The sequence below is a fragment of the Poromitra crassiceps genome (assembly GCF_964638095.1).
Source record: "Poromitra crassiceps genome assembly, chromosome: 6".
Taxonomy (NCBI): domain Eukaryota; kingdom Metazoa; phylum Chordata; class Actinopteri; order Beryciformes; family Melamphaidae; genus Poromitra; species Poromitra crassiceps.
Genome location: NC_139627.1, coordinates 6530349 through 6553813, shown reverse-complemented (window position 1 = coordinate 6553813; position 23465 = coordinate 6530349). Strand labels below are relative to the sequence as shown.

The 23465-nt window shown below is 42.1% G+C and overlaps 1 pseudogene across 1 annotated transcript in view; it reads right to left on the bottom strand.

Annotated features, from left to right (window-relative positions):
• LOC310778695 (V-type proton ATPase 116 kDa subunit a 2-like) overlaps positions 1 to 23465 on the bottom strand; it is a 54938-nt pseudogene that overhangs the window by 26737 nt on the left and 4736 nt on the right. Inside the window, exons 2-5 of the transcript in view lie at positions 4611 to 4620; positions 4376 to 4473; positions 1242 to 1369; positions 899 to 1000 (exon numbers count right to left, since the gene is read on the bottom strand). The product of the transcript in view is annotated as a V-type proton ATPase 116 kDa subunit a 2-like (transcript). The remainder of the gene's footprint in view (positions 1 to 898; positions 1001 to 1241; positions 1370 to 4375; positions 4474 to 4610; positions 4621 to 23465) is intronic.

The following is a 23465-nucleotide window of genomic DNA, read 5'->3' as shown; positions in this document are numbered from 1 at the left end:
AGTTTCAACTGGCATGAGGGTGAGTATAGATCATCATCATCATCATCACTTTATTGTCAGACACAAGGTCCAATAAAAAACACACAATACATGTAAAACAAGGTAAACAACACAATAAGAACACTAGCAAATCATCAATACTACAATAAGACACTGTACCAATGTTTCCAGATGGAAGACAGGTATCTAGTGTCACTGAGATTGGGTTGAGACAGCAACATAATGAGCATATTCTGAGACATATTCAGACGACAGATAAACCTATACATCAGGTTTCTCAACAGGGCATGAAAGGTGCTCACTCCTGCTCCACAAAACATTTCACTGGCGCTACTACACCTTGGCTTCCTAAGAAGGATCCTCAGGCAGTCATTATAAGCAACCTGGAGCTTTTTAATGCTAGCCTGCTTATACTTGACCCACAGGGGGGCAGTATACAGAGGAGTACAGTAGGCTCTAAACAGGTTAACCTTTACATCATCTGAGCAAAAATAAAACTTCTTCCTCAGCATGCTAGCTTGAGCATACAGTGCACGCCTCTGTCTGTACATGTCATCATCATCACTCATTTGATCAGTTATAATATGACCCAAATATTTAGTTCGACAGCAAACTGCCAGCACCTGCCCAGACAGATAAAAAGAAGGAAAGGAGAGATCCTTATCATCTCTTGTTCTGCAGATCATAGTGACACTCTTTTTAGCATTGTATTTCACATCAAAACGACCTCCATAGTCAGAACAGATATTCAGCAACTGTTGGAAACCAGTACTGCTTGGAGACAGGATAACCAAATCATCGGCATACATAAAGTGATTTACAGTGGTGTTACCAATCACATATCCCGTGATGATGGCAGACATTTCATTTTTGGGCGAACGGTTCCTTTAAAGCTCACCCCAGCTTGGCTCCGAGTCTCTGCATACTGGTGCATCCGGTCACAGAGTCTGTCTCCATAGTGGGGAATTCTTCATACTGCGGGCCAAGAGCCTCGTGCTGAATATATAAAGAACACGTTTTATTTATGAGACGTTACATTAAGTTTCTGCTTTGCTGTGCTGTTTTTATCATCACATCCTCCCGTTTTCTACCCAGTTATACTTGGCCATTTCCCCCTGCTGTCCCAGTCATTGCTCCACCCCCTCTGTCAATCTGCGGAGAGCCGTAGACTAGCACATGCTTCCTCTGACACAAGTGCAGTCGCCAGCTGTTTCTTTTCACCTGACAGTGAGGCATTTCACCGGGATGATTGCGCTAGTCCCCTCCCCAGTCCCTGCGTGTACTCGGTGAGCTCCAGCAGGTTCCTCTGGAGCTTCTCTTTGTTCCTGGCCACCTCGCTGAGCTCCATCTCCAGCCTCTGCAGCTGCTCCTGAACATCACACACATCACATCACCACCAGCAGCTAAAGGCCTCGTTTAGAGACGACAACGCTCGCTCGTTTGGCCTTTTCGATCCACGTTCGCATGACGTTGTGATTACGATCCTCGTGCATGCGGATCTGCAAAAAACGATTCAGCTGAACTCCCCCCCCCCCATAAAACTGTAACTCATATCTACCGTAAATTCCGGACTATAAGGCGCACCGGTCTATAAGCCGCACCTTCAAAGGTGACTATTTTTTTCTTATATAAGCCGCACCGGTCTATAAGCCGCGGGTGTTTTGATGTTTAATTACCATATGTAAGGCTTCGTGCACAGAGGGGATTGTCGGGAAAGAGATGGCTGTTTGGGGAAGCTCCCATTTATTAACATTTCAACAAAACAAAAGTCAGGTCACTAATCCCCAGACAAAATCACACATTGTGAGATGCTTAAAAATCACCATCGGCGGGAGCTGCTGTGCAGCCAAGAACACAAGTGAAATTCGTTCTCTCGTGACCTGTGGTTCTCAACGTGATGGACGATTCACCTTTCTTGTTAACAGTCCTAGTGAGAGGCAGGTCGAACGTCAAAGGCACTTCATCCATATTTATGATCTGCTCCGGTCCGATGGAATATTCCTTGATCTTTCTTTGTGTGAATTCGCCGAAGTTTGTAATTTTCTCCTGGTAGTCGGGAGGGAGTTGCTGACACACAGTCGTCCGCGCCCTGACGGACAGTCCCTTTCGTCTCGGGTTTGTGCATGATCCTTTGCTGCTGCTGCTGTTGTTGTTCCTGTCTCGCTACTGTCTCAGACATGGCTTTCAGGCTCAATCGCCGCCATCGTCGTAACACAGCCAGTTCTCCATCTTTTGAAGCATGATGTTAGATTACAACGAGCTAGTTGTGTGGCTTAGCCTTCCAAAATGTTGCTGTTAGTTTTTTAGAATGTAATACATAGAATTGGGAATGTTACATTCAATTTCATTCAGACTGTCTTTCAGGCTCAATCGCTGCCTTTTTCCCCCCGGAGCGAGGGAGGAGGGAGGGAGGGTGTTTTACCGTAGTGGCTGAGAGAGAGTAGTGGCACAGTGCTCCAATCAGGTCGCGAGGCACATTTTTTGCAACATCATCCAATCAGGGTCTCGCTCTCATAATGTCTGTCTTGCTCTCGTTCTGCCTCATACCAACATCCATAGATTTTGGAGGTTCCCGAGTGGCCGTTTGCTGGAAAAATCCATAGATAAGCCGCACCGTTATATAAGCCGCAGGGGGCAAAAAAGGCGAAAAAACGGGAAAAAAGCCGCGGCTTATAGTCCGGAATTTACGGTAATTTAATGCCTGTTTAACTGGGACTGTAAATTCATGTAAATTCCTTGCACATTTAATGCCTTTTTCATTTAACTTAGACTGTAAATTTCATGTACATTCAATGTAAACTCTTATTTAACTCCGACTGTAAATTCATGTAAATCCACTGCCTATTTAACGCCTATTTAACTCAGTCTGTAAATTCAATGTAAATTCATATTTATCATCCACAGAACACTTCACCACTCATGAACATATTGTATATATTTACTCGATTTGATTGCACTTGCAACTTTGTGATTGTCTTTAGTTATCTTCCTACTTCTTATCTCTGTATATTGATGTGACCGCTACCCTGCATACAGACACTAAGACAAATTCCTCGTATGTAACTTGCATACTGTGGCAATAAAAGTGATTCTGATTCTGATTCTGATTGAAAATGCTGTATTGTGCGTGCCAAAATCTCATTGCAGAATATGAGCGGCGAAATGCCCTTCTGGAGCCGAGGTGTCACGTGACTGTTGAGATCTATTTCCTGTTCCTCTATTCGTGCAAAAGCCTATTAGGCTGAAAACGTAAGGTAGCGTCACAGTTTTCACAACAATTGAATAATTGCCAGTTCACACGGCGACATAACAGTGGCGTTTGAAAGATTGTACTCTGGAACCCGGTTTCAGACATTTGCCTTTTCAGATCCCCAAAAACGCTGAATAAAAGGCCAAACCACAACAAAAGTGTGATGTTTTAGGACCGTTGCCGTGTAAACGAACGGCCCCTAACTCGTTCTTCTCCAGCTGGAAAAGCTGCTCAGGTTCACTTGAGCTGCTAAGATTCAACAGCGCACATCGTTAACCGATACGATACGATACGATACGATACGATACGATACGATACGGACATGATGTGGCCTCATTTATTATCATATTATCACATTATCACCATTGCCATCAATAGACACAGTTCTTAAAACGTATTCATAGATAAATCACATAACCAATCATCAATCACACTTAAGCAATGTCACATGAGAGGGAGTGCTCGCTCGGTGCTGTTATACTAAATATCACCAAGGATTTACTTTGGTCGTAGGCATAATTACAGATAGGGATGGGGCCGATCCGATCCAATATCGGTATCGGGTGCTGATATTGGCACTAATTCATGGATCAGATCGGATCGGAATAAAAAAGAAAAAAGAAAATGCAATTCCAGCGCATGGTTGTAATTTGCCCATGTATAATAGTATCCTTCTTTGCCTTGTATATTTTCTTAATTTTGTCTGCTTTTTGCAAGGTATATTTAAAAAAAATGTAATTGGCCAAATCTTTTCCTATACTGTATATTCAAGATAAATATCGGTATCGGCAGATATCCAAAATGTGGATCGGTGCATCCATAATTACAGACTTGCCGATACACAGTATCGGCGCAACCTTGAGTGTGACATTGCTTTTATACAAGAGTTCTAGTAAAGAAAGCTAATTATCAAGTCATTTGAGACAACAGATTATGATTTTTGCCTTTTATTAGTCTCCGCCAACAAAAACAGTTCCCTTAGGATTCCACTCGACGACCAAGCAAACTGTTTTGTGAAGCAGAGTGGTCGATCTCTATCAGCACGACCTGTCCAACGAAATGACCCAAGCCCAACTAAGTGTTGTGGAAAACACATGAATGACACAACACACGCAGCAAACTGACCATGATCTCGAGGACTTGTTTGGGCGGAGGGGCGACTGGACTTTCATCTTCTTCTGGAACGGCTATGTTGGCCTTTTGGATCTCTCTCAAAAGGTATCCTGTCCACAGAGAAAGTATAGCAAACATATTATGATAAGTGAATAATGAAACATGAAAGCAAGTTAAAGCTACAATGTTTCCACTAGTCATCTGTAGTGCAGTAGTGTAGTGAAGCGCCGCTGGAATGAGCTGATACTTGGGTTGAGCTGAAACCAGAGGAGGAGCACACGGTCAGGAGGCTGCAGACACCGGCCACTGCCCTGAGGTTATCAAATGTGATGTCAGGCTTTTCACACTGTTGTAATAAAGTGGATGTTGCAAACTAGCTTCACTCTGTGTTTTTGGCTGGATGCTGGAGGCTACATTTCACCCAATCCATCCCCTAATGGAGTGTGGAATATTTCAAGGCCAAATTCCTTATTTATCTCCTCTGTCTCTCTCTCCCACTCACTCAAGGACTCTCATCACCAGACACACACACACACACACACACACACACACACACACACACACACACACACACACACACACACACACACACACACACACACACACACACACACACACACACACACACACACACACACTTTCTCTTCAACTTCCTCTTTCTGCTTTGTCTATGTAGCTTTCTCTTTTTCTCGCTATTTTTGCATCACACTCTAAATGGGAGCCAAATGTGGACTAGATTCTTATAAATAATGAGGATTTTGACTGGATATTAAACTATCCTAGCGCCGCGGCTCTGTGCAGGCGTTTAGCGGAGTAGTTCTGCGGTTGGGAGGAAAAGGTGCTGAATGAGACCGCTGTTTGACGGTAAAGTAAAGCGCTGAAAATTGTCAAAATAGAGAGTACATGTACACTGATATTGATTTGTTTAGGTGGGCGTTGTTTTAGGTGGCTAAATTACGTTTTAGTTCCTGGCCCCGTGTACTAAAGAGACAGAGCTCTGGAGGCTGCTGCTTCAGAGTGCCGGGTCTCGATACACGGTGCGCTGAGCGTCCAGAACGCTTGACCTATTTCAGTTAGTGTATGGAACTAGCTGATATAGGACCCCACACAACAAACCAAACTATCCCTTTAAACCCTAGTTCCTCATTGCGCGGCTCGCGAGACGATGGCAGCTCTCAAAGCTTTAGTTGGCGGCTCTAAGAAATTGCAATTTTTTTTTTTTTTTTTTTTTTTTTTTGATTTTTTAAAAATGTTTTCCCCCCCTGCTCTTCCCAAAATTTCAATAAACCTTTATGGCATATTATTACAATACAACAATACTGGTGTTGACAGTAATAGAAGGTGCCAAATCATTCAAAACAATAAGCATTTTGCTTTTAGGAGTATTGTGCCAGCGCTGTTCCAAAACGTGTCAACGTGTGTCGTTGCCTGGGAAACGCACTTCCCATAATACAATTGTTCGCATCGCATCCCATAATAGTATGATGATACTTGGGATGCCATTGCGAAAATAGATGTGAACAGGTTAGCTAAAACTTCAGCGTCGCCAGCGACGGCCCCCACCGTTGCGGTCGGGGTACGTTTCGAGTGTGTGTGTGTGTGTGTGTGTGTGTGTGTGTGTGTGTGGAAAACAATAAAACAAAAAAATGTTAGGCAGATGTGCTTGGTTGGGGTGGCTTTTGGTGTTTTGCGGTAAAAGTGGCTCTCCTATTGACTTTGTCCTGCCAGTGCGGCTCTCATCGAAGAAATAGTGAGGATCACTGCTTTAAACCATGATTTTCTTAAGGCCGACTTTGACTTTCTCCACTGATTTGTCTTTGTTGGTGTGGCAACATGTAAATGAACTAATGTCTCTTTTCGACCTGGGCTGTTGTTAGCAGGTCTCTCTGTTGTTAGCAGATCTCTCTTGAAGAGTAGTTCTTGATCTACAAGAGACTTCCTGGCTTAAATGAAGGAAATAATATTTACACGACGTCGGTTGACCTCTCCACAAGTTCACATAGTGGTTGTGCTCTTCATAAATCTACTCTCTAGCCAGGTGACAGTGAAGCAGCTTGGGAGGCCACCACAAATCTCTTACTCAGGGTTTATTTGTGGTAACGCCACGGTTTGTGAGCTATATACTGAGAAACTGGGACAGTAAGAACTTCTGGTGGGCGGTGTGGTCAGTCCTGCATTTCAAGAGGATGTCAGAACAGAAGGCTGTCAGAAGGTAGGTGAAAATGAGGTAAACACAACGTTGGTAACAGGACTTGTGACTAGAAGGCCACCAGGGCCATCTCCCACATCTCAAATCACAAATCAGATCACAGAACTCATCACCAAGTCCAATAGCACCACATGTCACATGGATCCTATCCCTACCACCACACTACTGAAGTCATGCCTGCCCTCTATTATCTCCCTCATCACCTCCATCGTCTCCTCCCTCTCCAACAATATAATGGTAAAGTGCAATTATATAATTGCACTTTACCATTATATTGTTTTTAACATACATTGGTCAATCTGCTGTATATTTTTTGCAGTTGACAAACTACTGATTTCTATGTTGGTTTGTCTTTGAGGTTAAATCTACTTTACTAACTGTATTTTCCTTGTATTCTGTAACCAGGTAAAACCCTGGTTGAGTGATTTACCTCCTGAACTTTTTCAACGGTCTTTTTCTAACCATTATTGGTTTTAATGTATTTATCATCTTGCTGCTATATATATTTTTGCATTTGACAATTAATACTGAATTCTTTGCTGGTCTGTTAATGTGGTGGTAAATTGGATTGGATGATTGATTGTATGATTTGGCAGCCAGCTTGCAGATTGTTTGCTCCTCCCCTCTGATCCTCATTAAAACACACTGTGAATCCAATGCAAACCTCTGAAGAAGACCAAGTGTCGAAACGTCAGTGTTTGATCTGCACCTTATAATAAACCATCTAAAGACGACCTGAGTGCTCCAGTATTCTCCTTCTGATATATATATATATATATATTCATATTCATTTGAACCAGATTCACTCTTCCCAAGAGAGACAGTGGAAGAGCTGTCCAGCGGGCCAAATCCTCCCTAATCCTGCTTATAATCAGTGTTGGGCAAGTTACTTTCAAAATGTAATATACTACATATTACTAGTTACTTTCATTTGAAAGTAATAAGTTACTTTACAATATTACTGTCTGTGTAGAGTAACTCGTTACTTATTACACTACTTTTGCATTACTTTGACCAAAACAACAGCAGCAGCAGAATGACATTACCGCCCCGGAACCATCCCGAAAAATAATTTAAACGGCCTTGAAATCAGTGTAAACAATCCAAAATTCTAAATGTTATTATTTTCCTTTGTTATTGTCATCTATAGTGGTTATTTGCATAAAAACACACAGTTTGATTAGGAAATAACTATCTTTTTTAAATATGTGCTTTGGATTTGATCAAATGTAACTCAATTTGTAACTTGAGTTACTTGACAAAGTAACTGAATATTACTGAAATCCTAAAAGTAATAAGTTATATTACTGAGTTACTGCTAAAAGTAATATATTACATGTAATATGTTACTTTTGTAATGATTTACCCCCAACACTGCTCATAGTCATAATGGGCACAAAATGAGCTTTGCACAGGCCAGGGAGAGAGGGGGTAATATGTACAGTATACCCAAGTAGACGAAACCTGATGGCGACCAGCGAAAAGCGGCAGAACATGATGGAGACCAGGCTACATGAGGGGTCAGGGGCATTTTGCCTCAGATTTAGCATAATTGATCTTATAGCCTAAAAAGTGGCCAAATGATTTAATTATGTCCACTACTCTTGCAATAGAGGCCTCATGGTTGCTTAAAGGAACACTCCGCCCATTTTCAACCAGCTTTGTGTCATTAGAACATCAGTAGTATATCAGAAAACTGTAAACGGTTTTGAAGTCTGTCATTTAATTTGACAGTTATTGAGTGTTAAAGTGTGGACCAGTGACATCACTGGTCCACACTAACTCAAATGAATAACTCATTAACTCAAATCAACCCTCAATAACTGTCAAACTATTCATCATTTCATCTAGTTTGACAGTTATTGAGAGTTGATTTGAGTTAATGAGTTATTAATTTGAGTTAGTGTGGACCAGTGATGTCACTGGTCCACACTTTAACACTCAATAACTGTCAAATTAAATGACAGACATCAAAACCGTTTAGAGTTTTCTGATTTACTACTGATGTTCTAATGATACAAAGCTGGTTGAAAATGGGCGGAGTGTTCCTTCAAAAGGAGAAGAACGTCGTCCGCATAAAGGGAAATTGTATGCAGCACGGGACCTAATTCTATACCTGACACCAGCGGATCGCTCCTAATGGCCTCCGCCAAGGCCTCTGTGGCGAGGGCAAACAAGAGGAGTGAGGCTGGACCTGTTTCATATTTTTGATGCAAAATAAAGTTGTCTGGCTCCCCCTGACCAGTGACACTTAGGAATAGACTAGGTGACAACCAAGTATAGATTGGTGACAAGCTGGAGAGACAGTTGACGGTCGGAGAGATGGCACCCGGTACGGGATGGGTTTTAGCACCCCAGCCTGGCTCTCTCGTGAGGGAGAAATCCACAAACGCTACGGATCAGCCTCCTGAAAATCTGTGTATAGGTCGGCGCGGCCTGGCGTCCTTCAGGCTAGAGCGAGGTGCTCGGCGCAGGCGAATGACGTGCAGCGCACAGGCCTTCTTGAGGCATCCTCTCTGCCCATGGTAGGATTGGCTTTTCCCCAGGAGGGTCTGGTGAGACGAAGGAGGAGCCCGGCCTGGAGTCACCCACAGGGCCTTAGACCCTCCATGCACCGAAGGGTCTTTCAATGCTGCGGTGTAGCACTAACTCTATTGCAGCGGATTGGGCGTGATCAACCCTTCCGCGGGCAACGTTGCAGACAGAGTAGGAAGGCTGATCCGTGAGCGGCTGCTTCTGGGACGCGGGTCGGGGTCTTAATCGGCCTCGGCTGGGTCTACTGGGCGAGGGTGTATGATGTTCGACAGACCCGAAACACCTTACGACCCCAGTTAACATCACTGATGACGCGTCCCAGCGCATGCTGTAGTATGTATTTTGAATTGACTCCCAGGTCTCTGAGTCCAACTTTTATGGACGTTTACATCATTCCTATCTGTCGGGGGGTGTCATGCAGGTTGTTTGGCACGGCCCGACACCCTGTTGGGTGTTCACAGCCTGACACAGGGCTCCATGGAGATGTTTGTTTTAACTTCTGCTGGGTCGGATCACTCGACACATGGCGGCCACTCGGGGCACATCTGCTATGAAGACAAACAACATTCACATTTATCACCACATTTTTACAGGCGTGATTTTTAGCTGAACACTAAAAACAGAAGAAACCAGGGAGGTCCTACTGGAGAGATGAAACAAATATTTCATAGAGGAATGAGAATCATAGATTTCGTAGGGTGTCAATTAAATTTAACCTACAGATTATCACTATTTGGTTCAATTAGAAAAATGTCTGACAATAGTTTTCTGGATTTGTGATATAAATGTTATCCAACTTGGAATTTTTGCATCCGATTGCGACGTCATTCAACCATTCTAGTATTGTTGTCATCTTTTTTCCCCCTCAGTTTTTCTCCCAAATTGTATTTGGTCAATCCCAGCCTGCTGTCCCAGTCCCACGTTGCTCCACCCCTTCTGCCGATATCGGAAGAGACTAGCGTCATGCTTCCTCCACTACATGTGCAGTCGCCAGCCGCTTCTTTTCACCTGACAGCGAGGAGTTTCACTGGCAGGACGTAGCACGTGAGAGGATCACGCTATATTCCCCCCACAGTTCATCCTGGGGGTGCTAAAGAGGGGTACGGTGGCGCAGTCAGTAGCGCTGTCGCCTCACAGCTAGAAGGTCCTGAGTTCGATTCTCGCCTGGGACGCTGTGGGCGCTGGAGTTGTGACCCCCCCATATCTTCAGTGCCTACTGCCCAGGTGGGCTATCTCGTCGAAAGGGCCTTTCTGTGTGGAGTTTGCATGTTCTCCCCGTACCCCCCAGGGGGTCCCTCCGTACATAACCCCCCACTAAAAAGATGCAGAAGATCGTCATCCGACCAGTGACGACAACATCTGAAGTTGGTCCCCGGGCGCTGGAAAGAAGATTCAAGATTCAAGATTCAAGATTCAAGATTTTTCAAAGAAAAAGCGACCACTGCTCCTGGCCTGCCCCCTGGAGGAAAGGACAAGCCTGGATGGGTCAAATGCAGAGGACATATTTCACCGGCCACCGTCAGCATGAGTGTGTTGTGGCCGCATGCATGTGTTGAAGTGTTCGTGTGACAATAAAGACGGGCTTGTCCGTCTGAAATCGTGTTTAATGTGTGTTTAGTTTTTTAATCTGGCCTTGATTCTGTCTCACTTTTATCCAATCAGGCGAGAGGATTCTAAACAATTATTGTTTCCTGCAGAGCGGAGGGACTGGGAGACCCACGTTACTGACCAAACACTCTATATCAGTGATGGCTGTTGGAATGTGGAGCTATTTACAGTTTTTCACAATTGTTAACACACAAAAAGTGAAAATTCTGCACAATTTGCACAACCTTCACTTCATGTACCAATCGCTCGACCCAATTTGGCACTACGTCACACTCCCTTATCTGCATTAGACTCTGACTTTCCTTCTTTACACTCTGATGTCAATTACACATCACCTTGTTGTCAAAACACTACACACAATGTTCAGTTGTTGCACACACTTCTCAAGTCAAATCTCAAAGCATCAACCTACAACACACAAATATTCAAATCTCTAAACATTCAGGTCTGTTGAGCAATTTGCAATCAGGACTGCAGCATAAAAGTGCCTTGAGCCTCTGTTTTGTTTGTTGACCAATGGAGAACTTTGAAGAGAGAGACAACCAGAGAACTTTTTTTGCTGCATATTTGTGTGCTGTTTTATGTTTGACTATGAAAAAAGTAGGCCTACACTGAGACATTTTACAAAAGGAGAAATGGCTCCTTCTCCAGAGTCATTGTCATTCATATGGTGTGTTCCATTTCTATGATTGTGTTTTCAATTTTGCCCTTCAGTCAGTGTGCTGTAAATGCTTGGTAGTGTGCAGCAAATGCTTAGTTGTGTGTACTCAATGAATGGTATGTGTGTGTCATTTGAAAATATGGCTGTGTACCAAATGAAAACACCAGTTCCATTTTGTGAACAGTTACAAGAGATTTGATGGCAAAGAGTCATCTTGCAAAGGGAGTGTCAGGTTTAGCATTTTGTGTGTGTGAGGTTTTCAGTTCTGTGTGTGCAGTTTTGAGAAAGCCGTTATTGTTTTGAGAAACGTGTGTTAACAATTGTGAAAAACTGAACAACAACCAAAATCACTTACAGCACCTTCAAGGATACGTTTCGCAACCTCTACCTAATTCCTGAGATGGCCACAAAGCTCGTTAAGTTAAGAGACCTAACGCACTGTGAGATGGTACGTCACAAAGCTCGTTACGTTAACAGACCCAAAGCACTGTGAGCACACATTTGAGCATATTTACCCAACACCTTCGTAAATACAGGTCCCCTTTGGTTAGTTCACACGTTGTCGGAGTGTTAAAGTGCCGTGTGACGCACGCGTCGTACGTCATGTTTTTTAGTGAGTTGTCGGTCTTGTCTCCGTATTTCTATACTTTCTTGTCACTTATAAAACTCTTCCATTGGATATGGCTCTCCTATGTTACATTTTGCTTCACATACATCCAGTGTTGGGCAAGTTACTTTCAAAATGTAATATACTACATATTACTAGTTACATTCATTTGAAAGTAAGTCACTTTACAATATTACTTTCTGTGTAGAGTAACTTGTTACTTATTACACTACTTTTGCATTACTTTCACCAAAACAACAGCAGCAGCAGAATGAAATCGCTGCCCTGGAACCATCCCGAAAAATAATTTCAACCGTCTTGAAGTCAGTGTAAACCGCCCAAAATTCTAAATGTTATTCTTTCTCTTTGTTATTGTCATCTATAGTGTTTTTTTGCATAAAAACAAACAGTTTGATTAGGAAATGATTGTATCTTTTTTCAATATGTGCTTTGAATCAAATGTAACTCAATTTGTAACTTGAGTTACTTGACAAAGTAACTGGTATACTATTACTGAAATCCTATAAGTAATAAGTTATATTACTGAGTTGCTGCTAAATGTAATATATTACATGTAATATGTTACTTTTGTTATGAGTTACCCCCAACACTGCATACATCAGATATAATTTGAATGATCATACCAAAATATCAGAAAGGTGCAGCACATGCTGGTTAAAACCATGATGATGGTCTAAGGATGGGAACATCGTATCAAATCAACATTTGCCAGTAGAGGACAGAGTGCTCTCTCTTCTCTTGCCTATGGACTTCTCCTCCTACGCACCTGTCCAGAAACTGAAGGTGTGCATTAAGCCTCTAATGTCAGGATTAAAAAAGCAGCTAAGAAAATGACTGCAATCTGCAGCAGACTCCACATCATTTAGTAAATGATGATGATTAGTATTATTTATATTAATATTATTACTATTACTATTGTAAATTATATGTTATATTATATAATGATATAATATTGCAGTGTACTATCTTATATACTGTTGTATATTATATGTGTTATATATGTTATATATATTGTATATATTATTATTATTATCATGATTATTATTATTATATGTTATATATATTATATATGTTGTGTTATATGATATATGTTATATATATATAGTGATGATATATATTATGTATATTATATTATATTATATTATATTATATTAATGAATATATATATATGAATGAATTATGGACTTGGGGGTAGGACTATATAAGTACATTGTACTTCAGCCTACTCCTTTTCGGACTTTTGCCGCTGGCATTGTATTATGATTTGATTTGTATTATTTATTATTATTTGTCCGAAATAAAGCTTTCATTCATTCATTCATTCATTCATTCATAAATAGACAGTGGGTCAGCTCTCAAGATTTCACTAATGCGAATACATGGCTGTTAAATAGTGACATAAGCAGCGCAGTCTGTTTTTCTGTCTCACTCCCCCGTCTGTTTACGTGACTCTTTGTTTAACGATGCAGTTGGAGTCTTGTGTTTTTTACTGTGCTCCTCCTGTAAAGGTCACCGACAGCCTCTCAGATGGGACCATGGAAACCACATCTATACTGTTAGGCTATAATGTGAGTTACCTTTAGTATTCCGTGTGAAGCGCACTTTAGCACCGTGGCATTTTGGGGAGTTGGGAAAGTGACGTTTTCACCTAGGAGAGCGCCGGAAAAACGCAGCGAGGACCGAGGAGACCTTTTAAGGGTTACAAATTTACAACACCTGTCGTATTTGCTGTTTACTCAGCCGTTGACTTGGGGGGGAAGGAGAAGAAAAGAGGAAGGGAAAAGAAATGAAAAGGAAGAGGGAGAGAGGTATGGCTGACCCTGGGAAGAGCCTGCTCCTGCAAACAAGCTTATTTGGTATTGGTTGCAAACATAGATGTCCGATTGGGAAAAATGACCTTTCTCACTTGATTTTTGACCTCAGTCATATGAATACTGAGGTGGTGTCGCCTCACAGCTAGAAGGACCTGGGTTCGATTCTCGCTCATAAAATGAGCACTAATGGGGGATAAAAATGGGATAAAAAAAATCTGGGGGAAAATTAAAAAAATAAGTGAGAATAGGGTCATTTTCCCATTGAGTTCCATACAATCGGACCGCTTTTTGCAGCCAGTGGAGTCGCCCCCTGCAGGCCATTTGAAATAATGCAGGTTTTTAGACACTTCCGCATTGGCTTCACGAATGGAGCTATGAGCTACCCCCTTGGTTGCAAACTGACTTGGGTGAGTGCTTACTTGAATGCATGTGGTTACAGTATTTGCGTGTGCCAATAGAGACAGTCCGCATGTCTGGGAACGCCCACAAAATGATAAACGGCTGGCGCGCGAGTGGGGTAAAACCACCGATATATCTCATGGGCTGACTCACCAAAAGACGGTGCTGCGGCTCTAAACTATTTTTGGGGGTTCTAGAGCAGAACACAAGACGTCTGCTCAGATGTGCGTTTACTGCGGTGGTTAAATCACCGATCGTGTCTGCCTGGGCTGGGCTATCAGCTAAATTCTAACTTTGCTGAATGGATAGAACGGGGGAATTTACCCCACCCTGACCCCGCCCCCAGGCTAACCCAGCGTCTATTGTGGGCGTTCCTAGAGCCTGTATGGGCTTTCCCAGACATGCAGACTGTCTCTATGAAGCTTTTGCACACAAAAAAATATTAAATTTTTATTTTCCTGAAAACTTTTCGCAGACCCCCTTGCAAAGTGTCACGGACCCCTGGGGGGACCCCCATTTGAGAACCACTGCTCTAGAGAGTGTGAGGAGGCTACTTTAGTTTTCAGTCAATGGCCAGCAGGAGGAGGAGAGCAGCCACAGACAAGGAGTTTTGACAGCTGGGAAAGGTGTGTGTGTGTCTGTGTGTGTGTGTGTGTGTGTGTGTGTGTGTGTGTGGGTGGGGGGGGGGGTGTTTTGGTTCCCCTCCCCCCCGGGAGAACGGGAGAATTTACCCCACCCTGACCCCGCCCCCAGCAAGGCTGAGGCCGCTAACCCAGCGTCTATTGTGGGCGTTCCTAGAGCCTGTATGGGCGTTCCCAGACATGCGGACTGTCTCTATGCTTATACATCAGTGTGTAATGAAGTGATGTCTGTTCAATGTTTACGATCATTTTGAAGCAAAAGATGAATTGGAGCATGCAATACAATGTAGAAATTGACATATTTTCTGGTTCAGGGTGAGTGGGCAATTGTTTTTCACATAGCCTAATCAAACTATTGGTTGTATGTGCATCATCTACATCTGAGAGCAAAAATATTTCGTTTGTTTTGTTGAGTTTGAGGACAATAATGACATAAATATCGGTTGAAGAAGTGTTGTTTTGTCATGTTAAATCCAGTTTATAATATCTTTATTTTTCTCGTTCCCATAAAATTGCCATACAATAAAAGGGTACGCCTATACTGCCCTCTTCTGAGGGAAAGATGAACAATGCACTTTACACAAGACTGAAATCCTTTTCTTGCACTTAATGGCTGCATTAACACTATTTAAAGTGATACAATTTTATGAATTTATTATTCAACTGAGTTGAGTGAAAATAATAATAATAATAATAATAATAACGAATAATAATCTCTACCAATTTGTTCATCATTAGCCACAATGGTTATTTCTCAGAATCTTCTTCTGTGTAAATGGCTTAGTAGTATACGCTATAGTCATTGACAACATATTGTGATATTATCAATATAGAATCTATATTGATCTATATACATTTATATTATAGATGCATTCATTCACAAATATTGTGATATTTGATCTGGCCTGTATCACCCAGCTCAGCATGTGTGTGTGAGAGAGAGAGAGAGAGAGAGAGAGAGAGAGAGTGAGTGACCAAATCATGTTCTGTGCGACCAACTGAAAAAGTTGTTTTTCTTTTATTGAAGAAAGACAATAAAAATACATTACAACCTATTTGTGAGGCATATTGTCACAAAGCACTTTGCAGAAATGATTGTATCATAAAAAATTTGTTTTCACAAATGACTGTGATGATGCCAAAAGAAAAGAATCCGCTGTTAAAGCTGTTTACTTATTGATGCATATTTAAACATGGCCTCCCCTGAAAAGGATAGGGGGGGGGGGGGGGGGGGGGTTCAAATGCTCCAGAAAAAGTCAAGAAGCCTGTAGGCTTAAGGAGGAGGTGGTAGGGAAAAAAGAAGATTTAATTTATTTTGTCCAAAAATCAGCCTCCTCAGTGCTCCTGAACCCGACTACAGGCTGTATGAAGCATGTACAACACATCCAGGATGGTAGTAACTCTTCACTTTTGGCATGTTGATAGTGTCTGACAGACACTATCCTTTAGTTAGGACCTAAAGGATCCCCCCTCCCCCCCTTTCCTCTTCTCCACCTGTCTGCATTAGTGCACTCCCCAGCAGAGCCCGTATCAGGCTAGATGAGATTCTGGAGCGTGGGATCTAGGGCTGTCAAAATAGCCCCAAAATCATATTCGAATATTCCCTCTAAACAAAACATATTAATTTGAATATATTAAAATACTAAAATTTAAAAAAATTGCGTGCGTGGCAAACCAATGCGACCAGAGAGCTTATATAACTACTTGGTATATTTATTTGAACATAAAGCTTTTTTTATTTCAACATAAACATTGTTTCACCCCCCATATTTATTGAGTCAGTAATACAGTAGTAGCCTACACTTTTGTACTGTTTTTAAATACCAGAAATGATAATTATAGACAAATAGACACAGCTTCTCCTTATATTGGTTTTTAGTGCGTTTACTGCATCATGGAAGCTATTGAACTGAAACAGGAATTTTCCACAATAATATTAATATAAAATACAAGAAGCACTAAAATTGACAAACAAGTTAGAGCTACATTACGTCAATAGCTACAGAGAATACATTTGCCGTTACCGTTATGTTACATTACATGGAAGGTTATACACGGGAAGATTACTGGAACAATTTCATTACACACAACAAAATGTCACAACTTTTCATAAACTTTCAAGGATTTGAACAATTCCATGAGTTTTACAGGTCTGGAAAACAAGATTTTGAAATCCCATGACTTTTCCAGGTTTTCCATGGCCGTGGGAACCCTGAGTTAAATGTTTCTCTCTTCAAGTCTCCTTTACAACTAAAACCTTTACTACAAACTGAGCAATTAAATTGTTTACTCTCCTGTGTGGACTATCATGTGTCTCTTCAAGGATCTTTTACGACCAAAACCTTTACCACAGACTGAGCAATTCTATTGTTTATCTCCTGTGTGGACTATCATGTGTCTCTTCAAGTGTTCTTTCTGACCAAAACTTTTACCACAGAGTGAGCAATTAAATTGTTTATCTCCTGTGTGGACTACCATGTGTTTCTTCAAGTTTCCTTTATGACTAAAACCTTTACCACAGACTGAGCAATTATATTGTGTATCTCCTGCGATTATCATGTGTCTCTTCAAGTCTCCTTTCTGACCAAAACCTTTACCACAGACTGAACAATTAAATTGTTTATCTCCTGTGTGGACTACCATGTGTCTCTTCAAGTTGACTTTACAATCACAACTTTTACCACAGACTGAGCAATTATATTGGGTATCTCCTGTGTGGATTATCATGTGTCTCTTCAACTGTTCTTTACGAGCAAAACTTTTACCACAGAGTGAGCAATTAAATTGTTTCTCTCCTGTGTGGACTATCATGTGTGTCTTCAAGTGACCTTTCTGACCAAAACCTTTACCACAGACTGAGCAATTAAATTGTTTATCTCCTGTGTGGACTACCATGTGTGTCTTCAAGGTTCCTTTCTGACCAAAATCTTTACCACAGACTGAACAATTAAATTGTTTATCTCCTGTGTGGACTATCATGTGTCTCTTGAAGTGTGCTTCATTAGAAAATATTTTACCACAAACTGAGCAGCTGAAGTGTTTCTTCCTTGGAACTTCACTGTTTTTCTGTGAGCCTAAACCTGACTGAAGTTCACTAGTTTCCACCCATTCATCATCATTGTCTTCAGTCTCAGAAGAGTCTGAAGTCTTGTCATCACTAGTTGGCTGTGAATTACTAGCTAGATGTAAGTATATAAAGTTCCTGGCTGGTTCTGATACTCCACAGTCCTCTTCATCAGCTTCTGTTTTCATCTGTTCAGTTGAGCAGGTGGCTACAGGCTCTGCCTCTCTGTTCTCTTCAGTTTGGCTTTGATGAAGCTGTGAGGACTGAGGTTTCTCTTCCTCCTCTTCACTCTTCACAGGGACAACAGAGAATGGGAACATGGTGATATCAGCCTCCTCCAGCCGTTGAAGCTGCTCTCCCTCCCTCCTGATCCAGAGTTCCTCCTGTTCCTCTTTAATGTCTGGGGGCTCTGGTCCCTCCTGAAGCTGCTCTCCCTCCTGACTGATCCACAGTTCCTCCTGTTCCTCTTTAATGTCTGGGGGCTCTGGTCCCTCCTGAAGCTGCTCTCCCTCCCTTCTGATCCAGAGTTCCTCCTGTTCCTCTTTAATGTCTGGGGGCTCTGGTCCCTCCTGAAGCTGCTCTCCCTCCCTCCTCATCCAGAGTTCCTCCTGTTCCTCTTTAATGTCTGGGGGCTCTGGTCCCTCCTGGAGCTGCTCTCCCTCCTGACTGGTCCAGAGTTCCTCCTGTTCCTCTTTAATGTCTGGGGGCTCTGGTCCCTCCTGACTGGTCCGGGGTTCCTCTTTAATGTCTGGGGGCTCTGGTCCCTCCTGAAGCTGCTCTCCCTCCTGACTGGTCCGGGGTTCCTCTTTAATGTGTGGGGGCTCTGGGTCCTCCTGGTCGAGACTGGGGCTCCACTCCTGCTGCTCAGCGGGAGCCAACAGCTGCTGGAGGTCTGGAGGCAAGGCTTCTCTGTGTAACCGCACAGCGTCCAGCAGTTTATCTTCATCACCCGCAGTTAGGTGCTGCTTCACCACAGCTCTCAGCTTCTGGACTTTAGACATTTAAATTTTCACACAGTGACAGGAACTTTTCCTCCTGAACTTTACTGACAAACTTCCTTCAAAGCTCCAATAGCTTCACAGCTAACGTTAGCTTCACAGCTAAACCATTCATCTGAGTCCAGTGAGTCTTCTTCCTCTGATCAACGGAGCCCTGGTTCCACTTCATATATTCGTGATAATATCGTCCGCACATACGAGTCTTCTGTTTGTAAATTAAACTTCTTAAAGTATTATAAATGGGAAATAGGCTAGTATGCTACTGCTAGTGCTAACGTTACTCTTTGTTGTTACAAGAACGTTTGCATGATGGCCGCTTCAACACGTCACCCAATATGGGGCAGCATAAGGGACAAAATTAAGACTACTGAGAAGCCGTCGGAGGCTATATCTTTGCCGAAGCCAGCTATGGATCTGGCCAATGATCTGTCAGCACCGGCAACTGAGAGACCGTCAGTGAGAAATGAGAAGCCGACTATTGATTTGTCTTACCAAGCAATCCACTGGATCGGCTATTGGATCGGCTGGTCATTAGCTTGGAGAGGCTAGCTACTAGCTTGGAGAGGCTGGCAACCCACTGAATCAGCTATTGGATCGGCTGGTCATTAGCTTGGAGAGGCTAGCAACCCATTGGATCGGCTGGTCATTAGCTTGTCTAGGCTAGCTACTAGCTTGGAGGGGCTGGCAACCCACTGGATCAGCTATTGGATCGGCTGGTCATTAGCTTGTCTAAGCTGGCTACTAGTTTGGAGAACTGCAGTCAACTGAGCCATCGTTTGCGAAACCACAGTCAAGCCAGCCGCCACTTGCCTTTTGATGCGCGTCTATTCGTGCTGTAACTGTACTACTGCTTCACCGGTGTTCGGAGCGGGCTAAAAAGTCGAGTGTCACAATTCAGCGATCCTTTCTCACATTTACTTTACCATACTAGATCGACATTACAACAAACAGCGTATTGAATGACTGTTGAATATGTCACAAAAGTCCAACCTTATTGAACGATCGTAGCAGGAGTTTCGCTTGGTACTATCATGTTGATGCGCTCAAGTTGGTGGGAAAAACAGGCATTTCCGGGACTGGTTTTTCAAAATAAAAGCACGATTAGACTCCAGTCTAGACCACACAGATTTAGTGTTTTTTCCGACTTTCTAAGTAGTGTACAATCGCATAACTCCATAATCCCACACCATGACTGACAGTTGTGTGTACACTACCCCCCTGGGTATACACTCTCATGAAATTAGCCATTTTCACGGTTCCATTTTGGAGAAATTGACAAAGTCTCAATACTGAACTTGAAAAATGTGTTTATTCCGACTTTCTAAGTACTGTACAATCGTATAACTCCATAATCCCACACCATGACTGACAGTTGTGTACACTACACCCCTGGGTATACACTGTCATGAAATTAGGCATTTTCACGGTTACATTTAGGAGATTGACAGTCAAATTCTCAATACTGACCTTGAAATATAAGGAAATAAAAATAAAAAAACACCCTAAGAAATGAAAGGTAACTAAAGACAATCACAACGTTGCAATTGCAATCAAATTAATTATATACAATACGTACATGAGTGATGGAGTGTTCTGACTATATATGAATTTGTGTTTATTTACATGAAATTTACAGTCTGAGCAAAATAGGCATTAAATAGGCATGAGTTTCCATGAATGTACAGTCTGAGTTAAATATGAGTTTACATTGAATCTACATTAAATTTAGAAGCCGAGTTCAATATTAATGGGCAGTGAAGTAACATGAATTTACAGTCCCGGTTAATTATCAGTTTACATTGAATTTTCCATGAAATGATGATGAGAATAATTTGAAAAATAATATAATAATAAAAAAATAAAAATGGCAATAAAATAAAGTGCAGGATAAGACCAACAATAATTACTATAACAAAGTGTAAATATAGCAGCAAGCGGCAATACCAGGGTTTCAAGTCTGCTGACGTCACAATAATGTCACAATGTCTATGGCATCATCAGTGATGTCACAATTGCTCGAGTTAACCAAAAACCCCAAATGGTCGAGTGACATCACCGATGAAAACCCCAAATGGTCAAGTGACATCACTGATGATGTCAAATGCCTATAACATCATCAGTGCCAATGACATCATTAGTGTAATGAGATCAAAATGATGATCAATAATGATGTCACAATGTATGACATCATCAGGACTTACCTGATGACATCACATACGAGCAATTTCTATGACATAATTTCCAGTTGAGTAGTCTCGCTGGCCAGCCTCCTCTCGATGGGCGGCACTTAGCGGCAGTGCCCTTGGAAAATAGTTTCCAACAATACAACTTATCATTTTCAGCGTGTAGCAATGAGCTAGCGTGTAGGTTTCTGTCGTTAGCTTGCTAGCTAGTTACCATTGTGATTGACATGGTCGGAGCCAATGACAGACTTTGTAATAAGCCGGGAGCGGACATCCGGCTGCCACCGAAACAGTCGCTCCAATGGGAGAGCAGCTGTAGAGCAGGGGAGGGTTTATCCCAGTTGCCTGTTTCTGCGGCACCAGACTCCTCGGACGGAAGGGAAAGGAGGCTGGCCAGCGAGATTACCAGTTCAGTGACATCACTTTACATCCTTTTTTTTTTACACTAGATGAATTAGCCATGGTCAACTACTGACCTCCACGTGCACATGAGCGAAATCACACAGAGAAGGGGCTGCACTGCTTAAAAAGTGAGAATTAAAAAAATGCAGATAAGAAAAGATATGCACATCAACACGAAAATTAAAAAAAAAAAAATCTAGGGTATCTAGTGAGCACCAATATCTGTCATTGGACCAGATTTCAGGTGTCTGTGATGTACCAACGCACGGGAATTTGCATCGTGGCGGAAGAGGAACAAAGAAAGTAAATAAAGTCAAAATAATAGGGGTTCTGCACCTGTGGGGCTTGAAGCCCTAACTAGTATGAAGGAGCACTTAGAGTTCAATGAGGGGAGGGTTCATTTGCATATACAACAATTCCAGATGAATGCATCATCCGTTGCCCGTTGGAACTCTTCTTCATCCATCTCCAGGCACTCAGTATGGTACCAACGAGGACAGCTGTCACACTGGATCTGTAAATGCATAAGTAGAGACGTCTGAGAGGTTTGCAGCAGACAAGTGGAGCGACTGTGGGGGTGAACGCCCCAGGACCAACGCTCAATAGGACCCACCCGGCTGAGCTACGTCTTCATTAGCCTAATTCAAATCTGTGAATCCAACAACTTGTGTGAAACCTCCCTAGTTATTGTTTAATAATGATCTCTGCCAGGCGAGAATCCCCTGGAGTAGATGTATTTGGCCGTGTGTGTGCTTGTGTGCGTCTGTGTGTTCTCCTCTCCTAATGCGATCTGAGTAAAGCCTAGACGGAATTTCATCAAATTTGCCTCAAACTGATGGACTCACTGATTAACAACTGATTTTAGTGTTCAAAGGTCAAACTTAAAAGGTCACTGACTGTGACCTCACAAACGGCATTCCCAAGTTCGTTAACGCGATATGTCAAAAATGGCTAGATGGAATTACTTCCAATTTGGTTAAAACGTCGACTTGGATGCAAGGATGAAATGGTTACATTTTGGTGATCGAAGGTCAAGGGTCAATGTCACTGTGATCTCTTCAACGCCATTTTCAAGCTCGTTTCCCCGAAATCTCAGGAATGTCTTGATAGAATTTCTTCGAATTTGCCTCAAACGTCCACTTGCACTCAAGGATGACCTGATTACATTTTGGTGGTCAAGGGTTAGGGTCATTGTGACCTCTCGAACACCATTTCCAAGCTTGGTAACCCCATCTCTCACCTTGACCTAATTTCTTCATATTTGGCCCAAACATCAAAGTCTAAAAAGACATGCATTTCAACTGTTCACTGGTTGGGGCAGGCATATATTTGCGGGGCAGTCTTTCTAGTTTTAATTTATAAACGAAATCCATTCAGCTTTTTTCTCACCGACTTCACAAGTCAACGGCGAGTGGCTTCAGTTTTTCCCCTGCCCAGGGCAGTTTCTGGCCCTTTTAGCAGCCCTATGCTACATCTTATAGTGGGGCGCCCAAACCACTGTCATCATAATATCCCTGAATGAACATGAATGACGATGCATAGTTCATCATCTATAAACCTTCTAATTAATCAATTACACACAATATTAACAATAACTATGAACAAATTATTTTATTTTCGTGTCAGCACAATTGACCATCCCACATGCGATTATCAGACACATCAACAATCAATAACTTAACAAAACGTTCTGGTGTGTTATCCAACCCCAAATCTATATATTCATGTATAATAGAATATATATATATATATATATATATATATATATATATATATATATATATATATATATATATACTGTATATATATATACTGTATATATACACTGTATACACCATATTATATCTCAATGGTATACACACACACACACACACAAGGGTAGAACAATACCATACCCAGTCGGTCATCGGAGGCCCTGTCTCAGGTGGTCTTGTGTTGCAACAGAGGATGCATTGGCTTT